We start from the raw sequence: 6,246 nt of genomic DNA, 5'->3' as shown, positions 1-6,246 counted from the left end.
GTGTGTGATGGCTGCGTGTGTGTGTGTGTGTGTGTGTGTGATGGCTGCGTGTGTGTGTGATGGCTGCGTGTGTGTGTGTGATGGCTGCGTGTGTGTGTGTGATGGCTGCGTGTGTGTGTGATGGCTGCGTGTGTGTGTGTGTGATGGCTGCGTGTGTGTGTGTGATGGCTGCGTGTGTGTGTGATGGCTGCGTGTGTGTGTGATGGCTGCGTGTGTGTGTGTGATGGCTGCGTGTGTGTGTGTGATGGCTGCGTGTGTGTGTGTGTGATGGCTGCGTGTGTGTGTGTGTGATGGCTGCGTGTGTGTGTGATGGCTGCGTGTGTGTGTGATGGCTGCGTGTGTGTGTGATGGCTGCGTGTGTGTGTGTGATGGCTGCGTGTGTGTGTGTGATGGCTGTGTGTGTGTGATGGCTGTGTGTGTGTGTGTGATGGCTGCGTGTGTGTGTGTGATGGCTGCGTGTGTGTGTGTGATGGCTGCGTGTGTGTGTGTGATGGCTGCGTGTGTGTGTGATGGCTGTGTGTGTGTGATGGCTGCGCGTGTGTGTGTGATGGCTGCGTGTGTGTGTGTGATGGCTGTGTGTGTGATGGCTGCGTGTGTGTGTGATGGCTGTGTGTGTGTGATGGCTGGGTGTGTGTGTGTGATGGCTGTGTGTGTGTGATGGCTGTGTGTGTGTGATGGCTGTGTGTGTGTGTGTGATGGCTGCGTGTGTGTGATGGCTGCGTGTGTGTGTGTGATGGCTGCGTGTGTGTGTGATGGCTGTGTGTGTGTGATGGCTGCATGTGTGATGGCTGCGCGTGTGTGTGTGTGTGTGTGTGTGTGTGATGGCTGCGTGTGTGTGTGTGATGGCTGCGTGTGTGTGTGATGGCTGCGTGTGTGTGTGATGGCTGTGTGTGTGTGATGGCTGCGTGTGTGTGATGGCTGCGTGTGTGTGATGGCTGCGTGTGTGTGATGGCTGTGTGTGTGTGTGATGGCTGTGTGTGTGTGTGTGTGTGATGGCTGTGTGTGTGTGATGGCTGCGTGTGTGTGATGGCTGCGTGTGTGTGATGGCTGCGTGTGTGTGATGGCTGTGTGTGTGTGATGGCTGTGTGTGTGTGATGGCTGTGTGTGTGTGATGGCTGCGTGTGTGTGATGGCTGCGTGTGTGTGTGTGTGTGTGTGTGATGGCTGCGTGTGTGTGTGTGTGTGATGGCTGCGTGTGTGTGTGATGTCTGCGTGTGTGTGTGATGGCTGCATGTGTGTGTGATGGCTGCGTGTGTGTGTGTGTGTGATGGCTGCGTGTGTGTGTGTGATGGCTGCGTGTGTGTGTGTGATGGCTGCGTGTGTGTGTGTGTGATGGCTGCGTGTGTGTGTGATGGCTGCGTGTGTGATGCATTTGTGTCAAAGCTGCATGTGTTTGTGAGCTGCGTGCGTGTGAGCTGCGTGCCTGTGTGTGAGCTGCGTGCCTGTATGTCATTATACAGTATGGAGCATCATGTGTGGTCATTATACAATATGGAGCATCATGTGCGGTCATTATACAGTATGGAGCATCATGTGCGGTCATTATACAGTATGGAGCATCATGTGTGGCCATTATACAGTATGGAGCATCATGTGCGGTCATTATACAGTATGGAGCATCATGTGCGGTCATTATACAATATGGAGCATCATGTGCGGTCATTATACAGTATGGAGCATCATGTGCGGTCATTATACAGTATGGAGCATCATGTGCGGTCATTATACAGTATGGAGCATCATGTGTGGCCATTATACAGTATGGAGCATCATGTGCGGCCATTATACAGTATGGAGCATCATGTGTGGCCATTATACAGTATGGAGCATCATGTGCGGCCATTATACAGTATGGAGCATCATGTGCGGTCATTATACAGTCTGGAGCATCATGTGCGGTCATTATACAGTCTGGAGCATCATGTGCGGTCATTATACAGTCTGGAGCATCATGTGCGGTCATTATACAGTCTGGAGCATCATGTGCGGTCATTATACAGTCTGGAGCATCATGTGCGGTCATTATACAGTCTGGAGCATCATGTGCGGTCATTATACAGTATGGAGCATCATTTGCGGTCATACAGTATGGAGCATCATGTGCGGTCATTATACAGTATGGAGCATCATGTGCGGTCATTATACAGTATGGAGCATCATGTGGGGTCATTATACAGTATGGAGCATCATGTGCGGTCATTATACAGTCTGGAGCATCATGTGCGGTCATTATACAGTATGGAGCATCATTTGCGGTCATACAGTATGGAGCATCATGTGCGGTCATTATACAGTATGGAGCATCATGTGCGGCCATTATACAGTATGGAGCATCATGTGGGGTCATTATACAGTATGGAGCATCATGTGCGGTCATTATACAGTATGGAGCATCATGTGTGTTCATTATACAGTATGGAGCATCATGTGCGGTCATACAGTATGGAGCATCATGTGCGGTCATTATACACTATGGAGCATCATGTGCGGTCATACAGTATGGAGCATCATGTGTGTTCATTATACAGTATGGAGCGTCATGTGTGGTCATTATATATTATGGAGCGTCATGTGTGGTCATCGTACAGTATGGAGCATCATGTGTGGCCATTATACAGTATGGGGCACTGTGTGGCCATATTTTTTTGTTTATAATTATTGTATATGAAACAGTGTGATCGGCAGTGCTAAATGGGTGTGGTTGGGATGTGGATATGGGTGTGACTAATTATGAATGGGTGTGGTCAGAGGCGTGGCCTAAAATTTGCCGCGGCGCGCAAAGCGCGCCGCAAACTTTGTCCCTCTTTCCCATCTTCAAAAGTTGGGAGGTATGCATAATCACTGGTGAAGTGATGGAGCGGACATACGCGTCACTGCGCACATGATGGCGCCAGTGATGTAAGACCAACGTAGTTTCCTCCAGCACACTATGTGTTGACAGTATGAAATGAGAGTTATGTTAAGGGACAGTTTTAGTGGACCTCCATAGAGCAGGTAGAAGGGGGTCTACCATATCTCCACATGCAAAGTCCTGACAGGACCTGTGTGATGTCAAGATCATGTGATCAGTCACATGATGGAGAGTAACATGATCTGGGCTTAAATAGCTGAACTCCAGCTAGGCTTGGCCATTGAAAGCCTGGAGAGGAAGACTCCAGGAGAGTTTTTATGCACATAGTGTTTGTGCAAGGACATTGTTAACCCTGAGTGAGCTGACCCCCACTAGTGCAAGGACTGCACGTAGTGCTACCGTTTTGTTTTTGCTGTTTTTGCTCAGAGAAACGTGCTTACTATTGTGCTTAAAGCCTTGGTTTATCCTGTACTAAACCCTTAAAGGTGCAGTGTTCTATTGACTACCTGCGTGTGCAGCCGAGGGAGCCGGTCTACCACAGGTGGTGTTAGAAGTGCGGGCAGCGTTTCCAGCGAATACGTGTGACGGTCACAAGCCAGCGGACATCAGGCAAGATGGAGGACCTGCTCAAACATCTACTACAAGCACAGCAGCAACAGCAACTACAACATCAGCAGCAATTACAGCAGCAACAGATGGCACAACAGAAGACAAGTAAGCTGCCTACACTGCAGATGCAGCACCAGCAACACCAGCAGTAGATTGACTTGTGTGAGGCAGTGACACCTGTTACAGCTAGGGGGCGCTGTATGTGCTCTGCAGAATGTGCATGGAAGCATGAGGCCCTATTACAGACACAGGTGTGGCTGTAACTAGAATAATGAAGCAGTGACTGATTAAAAAGCCCTGTAGTAGTGGGGGAGGTGTGTCAGTGTGTTCTTGGAAGCAGACAGGGCAGTTGTCTGCAGAGCTCTCTGTGTGGAGCAGCACAGAGGCTAAAGGAACCAGAGGACTGACACCCTGCATCTTGGGCTGTCTTATTTGTACCCGGCTGCACTCCAGAGGATAAAGAGTGCAGTGCGCTGAGTGAGTACAGAGACTTTCTTATTTGTACCCGGCTGCACTCCAGAGGATAAAGAGTGCAGTGCGCTGAGTGAGTACAGAGACTTTCTTACCGGCGTGCGGTCACCCAGGGAAACTGGACAGAGGGAAGTTCGGCCTGTGTATTGACTGCGTCATATAGCCATGCATTATTAATGGACTGTATGAAGAAGCCGTATACTATATTGACTGTGTGAAGTAACACAATAAAAGAACGTTTTGTTTGAACTTGTTTGGGTCACTGCCGTTTCACTGTGTATTGACATACCGCTGCATCACACTTGCTACAGAGGGGGTTCGTGGAAGGCCAGCAGCTCCTCCCCCCCCAAGTCCAGGTGACGACACGTATGTCCGGAAGGCGGTAAGACGAACCATGCAAAAAATGACCCTGGGTGATGATGTGAAGGCATTTTTGACTGTGTTTGAGCGGGTAGCGGAGCGTGAGAAGCTACCGCCAGAGCAGTGGGAGGAGGTGCTGGCCCCCTATTTGACTGGTGAGCACCAGAAGGTCTATAATGATTTGGAATTACAGGATGCGCAGGAGTATGCCAAGTTAAAGACTGAAATTTTGGCACGTGCAGGAGTGACTGTCGGTCAGAGCACATCGGGTTCACTATTTGGCGTATTATGGGGACAAACCGCCTCGGTCCCAAATGTTTGACCTACTGCATCTGGTGCAAAAATGGCTGCAGCCGGAATCCTCCAGTCCAGCCCAGATGGTCGAGCGCATTGTCATGGACAGGTTCATGCACTCCCTTCCTAGGCTGGTGCAGACCTGGGTTGCCCAGGGAGATCCCCAAAATGCAGATGAACTGGTGGTCCTAGTGGAATGGTTACAGGTGGTCGAGAGGGCCCTAAGAAAGCCAGGGGGTGGTGCATCCTCATACTGGGGTACCCAGAGAGAAACTGAGCCCCAAAATAGGGGTAGTAAATCCACCATTGGGTGAGTACTAGATCCCAAGGGGTCACTGAAGGGTTGTCAAAGACCATGGGTAAAGACTTGCTTTGCTGGAAATGCCACGGTTCTAGACACATAGCTGCCTGCTGTCCTGTGTCCTCCAAAGAGATGGACTGTAGCCTAGGGAGGCACTGCTCCTACTATGCCTACCCCGCCCAGTGTCAATAAATGGGGTGCTGGTGACAGGACTCTTAGACTCAGGGAGTTTGGTGACCCTGGTAAGGGCCACAAGGAAACACGTGGGTGTACGCTGTATCCACGAGGATGCCAAGGACTATCTGTCACCAGAATGTCGGTTAAAACAAGCCGGGATACGGAGTCCCATGAGGTTAGGGTGGTCGAAGGTTTGCTGTCACAGTCAGAGATAGATGAGTTCCCCTTGTGTGTCCTGCCTGGTGACGAGGACAAGATAGTGACCAGTGAGACTGAAATTCCTGAACCGGGGGTTTCTGGTGGGAATTTTGGGACTGCCCAAATTTAGGACTTCACTTTGAAAAATGTACAGGAAAATGTGACTGTGATAAATGAGGTTGCCCAAGAGCCGGGGGCCGACAGCAGGTTCCTATACTTTGCGGTCAATGGGGAGTTGCTATATCCAGTCACTAAAAAGAGAAGGGAAGTATCAGAGCAGCTATTAGTACCAGAACCATATAGACGTAGGGTACTAGATCTGGCCCATGCTCTTGTCTTGGGGGGGCACCTAGGTGTAGATAAGACCCAAGAACGAGTCCTTCATAGGTTTTACTGGCCTGAGTGTCACAGGGACATTGTTAATTTCTGCCGCTCCTGCCCTACCTGTCACCTAATTGCCCCTGTATCCCACTTCTGTAGTCCCCTAGTTCCGTTACCCATAATCGAAGTCCTGTTCGACCAGATTGCCATGGACCTAGTAGGGCCCTTAGTTGAGTTTGCCAGGGGTCATCAGTACATCCCCATGTTAATAGACTATTCTATGCAGTATCCGGAAGCGGTACTCCTTAGAAACTCCTCTGCCCAGACTATAGCACGAGAACTAGTCCATATTTTCTCCTGGACTGGCCTGCCGAAGGAGATCTTGACAGACCAGGGGACACCGTTTATGTCCAACATAATGAGGGAGTTGTGCAAGGCCCTCCAGATTACCCAACTTAGGACGTCGGTCTACCATCCACAGACAGATGGCCTGGTGGAGAGGTTCAATAAGACCTTGAAGACCATGCTGAAGAAGGTCATGGAGAATGATGTTTGAGATTGGGATTGGCTCCTACCATACCTACTGTTCTCCATCAGGAAAGTCCCACAGGCCTCTATGAGGTTCTCACCATTCGAGCTGTTATATGGACGGCACCCCCGGAGAC

The sequence above is a fragment of the Ranitomeya variabilis genome, chromosome 4, assembly GCF_051348905.1.
Source record: "Ranitomeya variabilis isolate aRanVar5 chromosome 4, aRanVar5.hap1, whole genome shotgun sequence".
Lineage (NCBI taxonomy): Eukaryota > Metazoa > Chordata > Amphibia > Anura > Dendrobatidae > Ranitomeya > Ranitomeya variabilis.
This window is presented reverse-complemented; position numbering follows the sequence as displayed.